This window comes from Cryptomeria japonica, chromosome 1, assembly GCF_030272615.1.
Source record: "Cryptomeria japonica chromosome 1, Sugi_1.0, whole genome shotgun sequence".
Classification (NCBI taxonomy): Eukaryota; Viridiplantae; Streptophyta; class Pinopsida; order Cupressales; family Cupressaceae; genus Cryptomeria; species Cryptomeria japonica.
In genome coordinates, this window is record NC_081405.1 from 482,560,044 (window position 1) to 482,574,647 (window position 14,604).

Consider the following 14,604-nt stretch of genomic DNA (forward strand, 5'->3'; position numbering starts at 1 on the left):
TAGTCTTCACTAAGGTGTCATCAACATAATCTTCCATATTCTTATGAATCATGTCATGAAAGATAGTTGTAACTGCTCTTTAATAGGTTGCCCATGTGTCCTTTAACCCAAATGGCATAACGTTCCAGCAAAAGGTTCCCCATGCATAGGTGAAAGTTGTCTTTTCTTGATCTCCAGGAGCGATTTTAATCTGATTATAACTAGAAAATCCATCCATTAGTGAGTACATCTCATACCCAGTCATCATGTCGACTATCATATCAATATTTGGCAATGGAAAGTCATCTTTTAGACATGCTTTGTTGAGATCTCTAAAATATGTACAAACTCTGATAGATTTATCTGCCTTCAACATAGGCAATATGTTGGAAATCCATTTAGCATAATCTATTGCTCTGATAAATCTAGCTTTGAGCAGTTTCTCTAGTTCAGCTTTGACCAATAGTGTGACATGCGGGTGCATCTTACAGAGCTTTTGTTTAACTAGTTTTACTCCTGGTGTGATTGAGAGATGGTGCATAATGAGATTAGGATCCAAGCCTGGCATATCAGAGTACGTCCATGCAAAGTTTATTTTCTTTTCTAGGAATAGCTAAGTAAACTCCTTCAATTCTTCTACTGATAGTGATTGAGCTATGTGAATGATTTGTGGTGTCTCTTGATTCTCGATATTCACTAGTTGAGTTGGCTCACTCAATATGGAAGACCACTCTTGAAAATGACTGGGCAGTATACCAAGTATCTCACCTTCAGGTGCCTGAAAGAGGTTTTCACCTTTAGGTACATCCTTTATTTTCTCTTTTTTAGATTCTGACACTGCCACAATATGGTTTTTGCCATCAGATCTTTTATTTTTATTTTTCTTGTTTTTATGACTAAGATACTTGATATCCACTTCAGTCATATTTTCACTCTATTCACTGGTGGAAGAGTTTATAGGTTCGATTGCATTCAGATAATAGGAAAATGTATAGTCATTGGCAAAAGTAGGTATATCCATGGGTTGATTTTGTAAAGTACAGTCAATCAATTCGGGATGTACTAAGGACAAATTTTGGATAGGTTCAAGAGCATTTACGGTATTGTTATCACAGCTGTAAATCAAAAAGTCAAGCTCTAGAATAATACCTTGCGTAAGTGTCTCGAGACCAGGAAGAGTCATATCATGATTATTAAAGTTCACGTTAATATTTAATCAATCTAATCCAATAGACATACTTGTAACATCGTTTACTACACCGGACTGGACATCATATCATGGTTTAACAGCAATAAGACTAGTAGACAACTTTTCATTGTTTGTATCAGATGATTCAGAATTTGAGGTTGAGTGGGTATCATCATGAACAAGACTGTCATCAGAGTCATCAGAGTCATTAGAGTCATCGGATGAAGTTTCCAAGTCTCTTTCAGGTGATTTAGTAAGCATATGTATGGTATCAATACTAACATCTTTAATGCTACAAGTTCATTCATGTTGTGGTTGACATGATCTCATTGTTTCTATGATTTTTTGTTGTCTACTCCATTCTGCTTCTTCTGGACTGATGACTATTTCTTGTTCTATAGCTTCTAACTCTTCCTGTGTAGTTCCATAACTGATTTGTTCTATTTTAGGATAAGGACACATAGATGAGAAGCTTTCTAGTATTGTTCCTTCTTTCAATCCTTGTTCATAATTTGCTTGCCTTTTTTGTCTAATTTATTGTATTTCCCTCTCTAGTTTTATGCGCATAAGCTCTTGAGTATCATCTATGACACCACTAGATTCTTCTAGAGTTTCTGTAGTGGATGTGTCTGAAAGATAGTTAGGACCCCATTCATACTCATTTGAATCAGTCCCCGAATCATCTACTTGTTGCCTGCCAGTATATGTGACTGGAACTTTTAATGGTGCAAACAATTCTCTGATTCTTACAACTTCATCTCTTATATCCTCAGGAACCTCAACTTCTTGTATTATCGTAGTTGATACCGTCAAAGCTTGAGCACTGACTATTTATTCTTTCTTGACTGTTGATTTCTCTTTCTCATGTCTACACTCTACTTTTGTTTGTTTAGTGTCTGCTTCATGTAATGTTAAAGGCGATATCTTTTTCGAGCACTTATACTTAGAAACTTGGTTTTTGTCTGATGTCTTTTTCGGATTATATCCCAGTCCAGCCTTATCATGTGTGGATTTGGTTTGTAGCTAAATTGGTTCGGTAATACCTTCTTTTTGTTTGCCCAAAGGACTAGTACCTGAGTACCCCATGTGCTGAATCATTTTGTAACCATGACCATATTGGTTTGAGGAAACCTCACAATGTCGTACCTCCTCATTTGGACTATTTTCCCTAAAAATCCAGTTAAGCACAACATCCTCTTCTATTTCATCCGCCAAGGAGATAGAAGACTATATAAAGAGACCATCATATATAGTATTTGGAGCTAAAGTTTGTGTTCTCATAGCATCTGATGGCTTGCCCAACTATTTTGGTGATGGAGTGAGAGAAACTAATGATAGTACCAGTTCTATCTTGTAGCCATTCACGCCAGTATCTGTAATCTTCAATCTCTTTTCGAAGTCTTTCATCAAGGTTTCTGGTTCTTCATTTGGAGAGGCTGCCCTATTATGAGGCACAAAATTATCTGCACCTTTTGTCAATGCATTATAGATGACATTTGGATCAGCAGGAATACTAACTTCAGCTCCATTATAAGGAAACTTTAAGCATTGGTGATATGTTGACGGTACTGCCTTCATTTCATGAATCCACGCCCTGCTCAGTAATATATTGTATGACAATGGAATATCAAGAACCTAGAAAAGGACATCTCTCTCTACCGGTCCCACTCTGATTGGTAATGATACCAGACCTTTGGAGGTCCTCTCTTCTTCATTATAGGCTTTAATTGTTATTTTATTGCCTGGATCAATGAAATTTTCAGAGAATCCTGGTTGTGTAAGCAGATGATAAGTACAAATATTCAACCTCGCGCCTCCATCTATAAAAACATGTTTAACTCTGTATTTGTGGATCATGGCTTCAATATGCAATGGCTGGTTATGTGGATGATTTAATGAATTGTCATCTTCTTTAGAGAAGGTCAAATAGTGAGGTGAAGTCAAATGACCCACCATAGACTGAAACCGATCAATGTCTAAATCTTTTGGAATGTTGGTAGTGAGCAATTCTTTGTCTAGGATTTCCTTGTGAGCAGATGAGAGCTGTAGCAATTCAAAAATTGAAATTTTAGCATTTGTCCTTTTTAACTATTCAACCACGCTGTATCCAGAGGATGATGATGAGGTTAATCTTTTAAATTTGTCCAAGGTTGATTCCTTTTGTTTGTTTGGCAAGGCTATTGGATTTGACGTTTCTTGAGCCGGGTTGGAAGAACTAGCTCCTTGGAGGGTAACTTTCTTTTGAGATCGGGTCAAAGCTCTTGCATATCGTGATTCATTTGGTTTATCTTGAACTATAATCACATTGCAATATTCTGAGTGTGAAGGTTCAATCATGTTGATAACGTTGTCCTGGCTGGCATAAGTATAATTTACCTTGGCACCTCCTTTGGTCTTTGAGGAATCACCTTGTTCGTAAGCAGGTAAAGGGTCTTTAAATTCTTTATGATCAGCATTGGCTGGATAATTCCCAACAACAACTTTACCAGCATCTATGAGATCCTGAATCTAATGTTTTAGCTTCATGCAATTGTTTATGTTATAAGCCTTATTCCAATGGAAGTCATAGTATTCATTTTCTCTCCACCATCTTAGTTTGAGATCTGGATCATATGGTCTAGAGTTATCTGGTAGTGTTATCAAGTTGTTTGCCAATAGAGTTTTGAAAGCGAATTCATATGATTCTTCAAGAGGAGTAAAATCATGCTTAGGTTTGGAAATCCAAGGCTTTTCTTTGAACCATTCCTTTGTTTTCTTTGGCAGATTTTCTGCTGCAATCTCAGCAGCTTTAAGTGCTTGTGTACCACTAGACAAGTTGCATATTGTGGATTTTGAGTTGGTTTTGAAAAGTGTCTACTACTCCATCATTAACAACATTCTTATTGTTATCTTTGGCAAATTTCTAATACTTGTTCTTCTCTTTAGACCTAGATCCTGTTTGTGTTTCTTTTCAAGGTGTGATATCTCCCTTCTTTATGAGCACATCCTCCATTCGAATGGCATTATCTACCATTTTGTTAAATGATGGGTGTACTTGCATTTGTGTGCTATATTTCAGTTTGGGGACTAAGTTATTGACAAATATATCCATTTTCTTAGAGTCTGGAATAGGTCGTGGGTACCAAGAGAACATCTTTCTCCAACGTTGGAGAAAAGTAAGAAGAGGTTCCCCTATTTTCTATTGAGTATTACAAAGATTGATCATAGTTACAAGATGTTGAATGTTGTATGAGTATTGTTGTAAAAATAGTTGGTTTAGTTCTTCGAATGTTTTTATTCCTTTGGGTAGACTTGAGAACCATTCCATTGCTTGACCCCCTAAACTCCTTGGGAAGAGACACATGAGGTACGTTTGATCATGCATGAATTTCATACAAGCAACACTAAATTCCCTAACATGATCTTGAGGATCTGAAGTATCATCATATTTGTCAAATTTTGGGATTTCCACTCGTGAAGGAAATGGAGGCATGTGTAGATTCTTGTCAAATGGAAAGGGACATATTGTTTCTAGAGAATATTGTTTCAGGGACTTGTCCTTATTCTTCAGTTCTGTGACCTCCATCCGCAAAGCTAGTAACTATTTGTGTACCATGATTATAGGCAAATCTTCCCTTTTAGTAACAAGTGTTTGAACATCATATCCAATAGGAAGTTTGGCACCTTGTTTTGCTAGTTATAAGAAATAGTCTTCCTTCTCTCGGGTCATGATTATTTTCATCATTTTTCTTAAGTCTTTGTCTTTTTGACAGTCAAGGATTTCTTTTTCTGGAGGTTCAGCGTCTTTGTCAATCTCACTTGATGATGAGGAGTCATTATGATTTTTGGGAATATTACGGTCATTTTTGTTTCCATCATTGTATTCTATCTCATGTATAGTGGGAGATTTTGGTTCATCAAAAATTGGTCCGCTCAATGACGATGGCATGTCGGTGAGTGGATCCTTCATGTAGAATGGATTATCTTGATAGGTGAAGGTTTGTTCTTTGCCTTTAGCTTGTTTCTTATGAGAACTCCTAGTTTGAATAGGCATTTTTATGGATTAGTGTGACCTAAAGTCATTTTGTGATGCAGAGGTCAAGATGAATTTTAGAGCTAGTTGTTTAGTTTAGAGTATTGTTTAAGAGAAACAACCGAGATTTAGTCTGATTTCAGGAATGATCTATCCTATCTAAGACATTATCTAAGTTGATTCTAAGTGTAGTGTAAGATTCGATCTGGCTTTAGGAATGATCTATCCTATATAAGATGTTATCTAAGTGACTAAAATTTGATAGGTAGTTTGATTGGACTAGCTAAAAGGTGATCGACCAAATCGTGCAACGCAAATGGCAGAGGTACACTGTCTTGATCTATTTATGCTCAGGAAAATGATAACCAGTATTATGTTTGTTGTAAGCTATTTTTAGGAAAGTTTGACTGTTCTATTTTGACAAAACCAGAGACTCGTACGATAATATTTTCTAGACCGGGTGACAATTTAGCAGCTACAGGATGACAATAGTTATGTTTCGTATGAGTTGCTGCCTCATACCATATGACAAATGGGTATGTGTAGGATGAAAAAAGACTAAGGGAAATTCTATCTCGTACGAGACAAGATACAGAGCTAGACGATAGAATAAAATAACTCGTACGACATAGGATTATATCTAGGATGACAAACTAGAAAACTTGTATGACATAGGATGTGTTATAGGATGATGAATTATCAGACTCATACGACTGCTCACAGGATAGAGCTTAGGAATTTTGAGTTTTTTTGATTGCTAAGTATGATAACTGAGTATGACCAATTTGGAGATTGACTGATTTTTTACTATGATAGACTAGTTTCTGACACGGATGGATTTTCAACTCAGGATTGACTAGTTTCTAACACGGACAGAGTTTCAACTTAGGATGGACTAGTTTTTGACATGGATAGAGTTTTGACTAGTTTCTGACATGGATGGAGTTTCGACTTAGGATGGACTAGTTTCTAACACGGACAAAGTTTCAACTTAGGATTGACTAGTTTCTGACATGGACAGAGTTTCAACTTAGGATGGACTAGTTTCTGACATGGACAGAGTTTTGATTTAGGGTTGACTAATTTCTAACATGGACAGAGTTTTGATTCACTAAGTCATCTCTAGTCTTCACCAATGTTTGGTATTTTAGTTTTTGTTTCAGGGATGAAAACACAGAAAATAAGTAGTATGTATAGTGACTCCAATCATAGCATGCAAACCCTAAGGAATTTGGTGAGGAGAGAAAACCTTTGCTTGTAGACTCAGGTACACACCCAATAGCTAATCAGAATACGACTGATGAGTCTCACGCAATGGATTCTCAACACCATATTATTCGACTCCAAATGCTAATGGTGGCACGAAATGACAAGTATCTTGGGAGAGTTACTATCTCTCTTGCACAAAGATTATCCCCCTTTCGGAGATGAACCAAGTAGCTTCTAATTTTAAATTGGATTTAGTCAAGGATCCATTTAGCACGTCGAGGTATAAACTCAATTAAGAGGTCTCCCAGCCTTGAAAACCAAGGTTTAATATACCCAAAGGTATGGAGGAGAGCTATTTCTGAGCACTATCGTTGACTTGATTTTTATCAAATCACGTTTATTTTATAGTGGGTTGGAGTACTTGGCATCTAGCCGTTCCCACCTAGGTCGTTCCCCTCACATCGGCCATAACGGCTTTAAGAGTTTTTCAACCCCTCAGGAGGGTAGACCTACTAAAGATGTACAAATCTCAAACAAAGAAAAAGCTTCAAGGGTCTAGATTTCTGATTGTCTAGAAAAAGACAAGAGCATACTCTCCTACCTCTTAGAATCTTCTAAAAGCACGAAAGACAAATTTTTTCTTTAACTAGATAGCAAGTTAGGTTCCTAAAAATGAATTTAAAGAATACACGATGTTTAGTCGATTCTCCTTAGACAACCTACAAAGACAATGAATCAGTAGTCATATTGTCTTTGTGCGACAAGCATATTCTTCGACAAGCATTCTGCAAAAATTAGTTAGGCTATGAAAAATTCAGAGATAGGCAGACAAATAGTTAGGGCCAGTCATCAGAATAATTAATCAGAAATGAGAAAATTATGAAATTTACCTTTTTTACAACAAAATAAAGAATCATACGACAGACACCTGACTCGTACGAGACAAGATGGAGTATTGTACGAAATAAGATTGCTGATGATTTCTGCTTGTATGATAGAGGATCTTCTCATACGATAGGATATTTGTAATTCATGTGAAACCTGCAGTTTGTCATTTCAGCCAGTAAAAATTGTCGTACGAGATGTACCGATGAAAAACCAAAAAATCTGAAACCTGGAAAATAACAAAAAATAAAGTAGTCAGTCTTGGAGGCTGAAAAAATGTATTCTTTCGAGCCCCACGGTGGGTGCCAGAGATGTGTGTGTGAAAAAGTGAACCTGTAGCTACAAGCACAACACTTCAATTAAGTCATTATATGCATGGTTAGTAATCAATAATCAATAAGAAATAAACCATAGCAAAGAGACCAATTGCCTTCTAAAAGATGCGAGTATAAGATTGCTCTGAGATTTTTATAAGCAATACCAGTGACTAGACTACACCAAGACAAAAGATTTAATCTATATGATATTAAGCTATATGGATGCAAGATGGATGAATAATTCAAGCAGTAATAATAAATTCAAGCAACAACGGATGCAAGTAATAATGGATGCAAATAATCTAAAAAACATAATAATCTTCAATGACTCCAGAGTGAAATTAGCATGATAATAATCTCCAAGTGTGTTCTCAAATAAAAGTATATTCATAAATCAATCAAAGTAATTGAAGGAATTACTAAAGAAATTTGGCCTGGAAAACTCTCAATCGGTAAGCACACCTATGACTACAACTAATAAATTATCTTTGAAGGATGAATCAACACCTGTTAATCCAACTAGGTACAAGTCTATGATAGGAGGTTTACTATATTTGACACAAACAAGACCTTATATTATGAATGCAATATGTATTGTTTCAAGATTTCAGAGTAATCTTGAAGAAAATCATGAATCAACAGTGAAAAGGATTTTCCGATATCTACAATACACTACAAATCTTGGATTATGGTATCCTAGAGATGAAAACTTTGATTTATGTGCACACATAGATGCAAATTGGGCAGGAGATGTAGATGACAGAAAAAGCACCACCGGGGGAGCATTTTTTCTTGGCAGCAGATTAATCTCTTGGTTGAGTAAGAAAAAAAGTTGTACATCTTTATCAATAGCAGAATAAGAATATGTTGCAGCAGCAACTAACTGTACACAGGTATTATGGATTAAGAAAATGTTGAAGGATATAAAGGTAAAAATCAAGGAACCTATAACAATTTACTATGATAATATGGAAGCAATTGATATATCTAAGAATTCAATATTTCACTCAAAGACTAAACATGTTTCTATCAAATTCAATTTTCTAAAAGAGAATGTTGAAGAAAAAGAAGTGAAGTTGGTTCATGTGAATACTAAAGAATAGATTGCAAATATTTTTACTAAGCCTTTGTCTAAGGAAACTTTTGAATATCTTAGAGAGCATCTTGGAGTTATACCCTCACCGATAGAGACTTAGATAGTTGATGATTGTCATCAACTGGCAGAATTAACAAAGAAATCATTTTTCTAGCTTTGATGAGGAGAGCTACTTCTCAAGGGGAGTAGTTGGATAAATTGATAAGTTGGTATTTTGTGATAAGTTATTTGAACTGATTAAATTTGGTTTTGTATTGCTTTGGCATTTGATGTCAAAGGGGGAGAGATATCTATGGAAAAACACTTTATCTTTTTGGGTAGAGATTATTCATTGGGGGAGAGATTGTTACTCTTTGTATCTGTATTTTTATGATCTCTTTGGAGATTGTTGATTTTTGGTTTTTAGCATTTTTGTTTTGACACCTTGATGGTTTTTACATCTTGTGTTGCCATCAATGTAAAAGGGGGAGATTGTTGGTATTTTGGATATGTTGATATGGTTTTGTCATTGATGTCAACACTTATCAACACTTATCATCACTTGGAGATTGTTGTTTATGTTCACTGGCATGATCAGTGACTTATGCACAGTCACCGGTATCTAGTTCACCAACAGGTTATATTGTTCACCGACACTTGGAATGACTTGGAGACTACTTGGTTATGTCAAAGACATTGTTTGGACACTTGGTTTTGGTGATTTGTTCATTGGTCTAATCGAGTTTGCATATTTGTTGTTACTGGCAAATAGGTCTAGGTTATGGATTGACAAGTATATCTATTCCAGATCAGCATGACACATCATGAAGATGATTTAGTGTTATTGTAAATGCATTAAGCTAACATCATGCATCAGATATTGATTCATTTGTAATTGATTTTATTGTAATATCTTAGTGAGCCGACCTACTCATTTGGTCTTAGGTTATGGTACATATGTAAGATCTCATTTATGAGATTGTGTGGAAGAGTGTGGAAAAGGATTGTAATAAGGTATATGCAAATATAAGCATAGCTATATACACAGACATCATTTAAGATTAAAGGAAGGTTTGAAGAAGGCAAATCAAAGCTTAACCGGTACTGAATCCAACATATGAAGATGCTATTTTAAGCAGTACATTATCATTGTATTTAACCATCCAATTGTGGTTAGTGACTCCCATTTTGTGATTGAGTAGTGAGCTCTAGGCAGTTGGCCTTTCTACATGTGCAAGCTCTATATTGTACACACATTCTATCTGCAGTAGTATCATCTGATTGTGGGTGAGGTTTCCCACCATGGTTTTTTCCCTTACAGGGTTTCCATGTACAAATAATTGTGTTATGTGTTGTGTATGTTATTTGTCTTTCTGTTTCATGCACTAAACTTTACCGGTACTGCAATTAACTGTTAAACTGTCTACAAGCATTAAAGTTTGGTTAAGTTAGTTTTGGTTTGTATTTATTGGATAGTTGACTCACCACCCCCCTCTCAGTTGCCTCTGGGACCTAACAATGTCATCTCGCATGACAAATCACAAACGACCAGCTTTTAAACGCCATAAAAAGCAAAAAATCAACAAAAAAATTCAAAATTGATGAAATGAAAGGGTTAACAATTAGACTTACTGCTGGCTCATAGTTCTGAGGTTGATTATGACATCTCTAGTGCTCAAGTCGGTGCTCCTAGATTGGAATGACCATTTTTCTTCACAGAAGGCTTCTTCAAATTTCAAACTTGGAGAGGTTAAAATGAATTAAAAATGACACTTTGACCCCTTATATAGCCAAAACCCTAATTTTTCAACTTGCTCCAATGGACATGAAAATTGTACCCTTAGCTAATTTGCACGCTTTGATTCCATTTTCAGGATCAAAATCAAAATCCGAGATCATTCTCCTAGTCAATTTTAATACAATTTGGACCACTCAGTGCTTTCATCAAATGCTCATTATTTCTCCGATTTGCACTCAATTTCTCATTAATCAATGCTAAATCTTCAAATATTCCTCTGACTCAATTTTTGTGCTCAATTCTTTATCATCGCCAACAATTTCCTATAATCATCATGTACCCTTGCTATCTTTCGATTTCACTCTCGAGGGGGCATACTCATGAACTCATGACCTCACATCTTCAAAGTCAAGAAATTTTTCAATCTTCATCAAAATTCGAGTAAAAATCTTTTCAACTAAAGAAAATCCAACAAATTCTTATCGATAGGGGCATATCAGTTTCATCGCTTCAAATCAAGTTTATATTTGTCTTCATCTAAATCATTCTCTTAACGTTAATCATTTTTATCGCTTTTCATCAAGCTGATTATTCTTTTAAACTCAATCAAAAGTTTAAAGAGTATCTTTGATCACATGCTCAATCTAAGTAGGTGTTCAGTTTCATCACTTCAAATCAAGCTGGACAGTTTATCTTCACTCATCGTGTCTTGATCCATCAAGTTCAAGATCGATTTTATCTTCGCTCACTGTGTCTAGTTCAATCAAGTTCTAGATCAGTAAGATCCGCTTCTTGATCAATCAAGTTCAAGTTCAATATCTTTTCTCTTCATCGGTCCTAGTTCAATCAAGTTCGAGATCGATTTCTCTTTAATCAACTCTGTTCAGCTTCATTGCCTCAAATCAAGCTAAACACCTTGCTCTCCATCTGGTTCATGATCAATCAAGTTCAAAACTAGTATCTCCTAGACACATCAACTATTCTTTGAACCAATGCATTTCTCACACATTAATTCAAAGAGGGGCAAATGTAATACCCTAAAGTTGGCCACCTAAACCATGGGCCCCTAATTTCGACAACATCACCAAGGTCCGAACCAAAGGCAATTAAATCAACTTTGAGCACACAATTAATTAATTCTTCAATCATCAAATGTCACATGGCAAGTGAATTATTCTATATTAATTAAATATTGATTTAATTAATTAAATCATTCCAAGAAAATAATTTTGATCAATTATCCTATTTTAATTTATTAAATATCCTTGCATATTTAATTAATTAATTAATTAATTTGTCATTTAATCATAAAAAAAGGAATTAATTTATCATAAAAGAGGAATTAATCACAAAGCAAGAGTTAAATTGAAAATAAAATAAAAGAATTGAATTGAAAGAGAAATCAAACTTGAGATATTATTTATTTCTTCTAAATGGAGATAACATGAAATCATAAAAGTAATTAAATGAATTATTAATCATTCTTTAAAATTAGAACTCAAAGCTTTTGAGAAAAGAAGTTCAGTTGCATTAAAAAGACTCTTTTCTTGAATAAATCAAAGAATTGCATAGAATTACCTATTTTCATCTCAAGTTCATGGAATTAATTGAATTATATCTCTAATGCAAACTCAAACTTATTTTCTGAATGCATTTCAAGTAAACTATAATTGGAATCTATCTCAAGGTTAATTGAATCTGATTTCTCAATTATTTCAATTATCCTAAATTGTGCTTTTTCTTTATCTGTCTTGTGATTCCCTATAAATTCAACCTTCATCTCTCATTCAAAACATCCTAGAGATTTATTTTTATTATACAGTTTTTGCTTTGGAGTCATTAAAGATATTGTGCTTGCTTTCTGAGATTACTGCATCTTAGTTTAATTTCTTTTTGCTGATTTCTTGATTTCTTGAATTCATATAGATTACTATTCATCCATCTAGCATAATCTTGCATCCATTTAGCTTAATATCATGCTCATATAGATTAAATCCTTCATCTTAGTGTAGTCTAGTCACTGGTATTGCTTACAAATCTGAGAGCAATCTTATACTCACATCTTTTAGAAGGAAATTAGTCGATTTGTTATGGTTTTATTATTCATGCTTATATTTGTCTAACCATACATGTAATGACTTAATTGAAGTGTTGTGTCTTACAACTTGTAGACTTATTCCACTTTTTCACATACACATTACTCACAAACAAACTCTACTCTTCTTCAATTGCCACATAATGCTACTTTTTACATCTTCACATCTTCTATATATAGATACTGGTAAGAACATACACCAAGTTACTATGTTGGCCAGGCATAAGTGATTTATACAATAATGCATTACTCGGATCAACACACTAACCAAAACATGCCTCGACCAAAAATATGATAATGAAGTCATCCTTCACCAATATTCTACATGTTTCCTTCACATACTTCAGTTACAAAATGTGTACCCCAATTATCAGAACAAAATATCGGTCTATCGGACCCAAGGATAAGAACCCATCAGCATAAACTCTAAGCACAAAAACTCCTAGCTTCAAGATACAAATACCACAAAATACAAAACATAACATGATGCAATATAATCAATACAAGCTAATACAAACAATATGATTGATACTATTGATATGACTGGTATAACGGATATATCGAAACTGGATGCAAACCATGATAAGAAAAACACAAGATTCTAAAATGACTCTAGTAGATCATATATGCCTTCCCATTTTATATCACATACATACATATCTTCCACTAATGCTCAACCTACCATATGTCACATTCAGTCTTAGCTAGATTAATGGGTTTGATATCAATGACAACATTCACACAAATTTAATAATCTCCCCATTTGTCATTGATGGCAAAACATCTCAAAAAGAATAAACTCAAAAACATATCTACATATAACTCCCCCTTACTCATATATCTCCATTAGTCTATCTTTCTCTATTTACCTTTCTTCTCATTTGACATCAACGATAAGGGATACATTTGATGAAAAAGAAAAGAAATAAAAATAAATGCGTTCAACAACAAAAAGAATGTCAAAATTGCATGCCAACCCAAAAAAGATTGTCAATTGCTTTTCTTCTGAAATTTCTGCTTGTATTTTTCCTTAAGCTCTAGAAGAACCTTCCATGAATGAACAACCAATTTAATGCTATAAGATAAGCTTCAACATTCCTCCAACAAATCAATAGCATGCGAGACAATATCTGAAACAGTCAGATTCTGCTCATACTTAACTGTATCACCAATCAATACTGAAAAGTATTCTAGTTTAGCTTCAACAATCTCCTTAACTTTATAGAAGATACTCACATAATCTTCCCTCTTCCTTTGCAAGAATAACAACTCATCCTAGAGGGAATTTACATTTTTCCTTTGCTCTCCATCTTTGTTGCTTAAAAAAAAATAAAAAATTTATTGATAGAACTCAATTCTTCTTCAATAGTTTCAATTTTTTCTCTGTGTTTCACCATAGCAGCGGCCATGAAAGACAATACTTGTAAACTTTGTTGGCACTACTGATACAATCTCTCATTTTATTTATGCATTTTGATAAAGTCTTTTTGGCATCATCACATTCCTCTAACATATTCTGCATCTTATCTACTTCATCTTCTGATTCTTCTTTCTCTTTCTCTACAATTTCTAATTCTTCTCTAACCATAGGGGATTCCAAATCATCCAACTCAATTAATTCTTCTATTTCTACTCTTTCATCTTCTTATTAGGTTTCGAAGAACTTAAAGACTCAATCGCTTTTAGCTTTCTCTTTCTAGAGATCGAACTCTCCTTAACTAAATTGGTAGCAGGGGATACCAGACTGATACTCTGCATATCCATAAATGATTTGAAATAAGAATCACATTCATCTTCTCTATTATCCAAACTATTAAGATATTGAAAGATTTGTCCAGTAAATGGGACATGAGATCCCCACAACACATCCTCCTTTGCCAACAAGATCCCAAATGATGCATAGCCAAACATACAAGAAATTATCCAAACCATAAGAGGTAACCTTGATCTTTTGTCATTTTAATATTCTCTTACAATTAATTCTTTAACAATTCACACAAATCAAACATAGCATCTTCCATAGCAATTATGTGCTCAACATACACAGTAATGGCCAAAGTAGAGCCTTCCCTATTTCTAAAATATATAGGACATACCATTTGCAA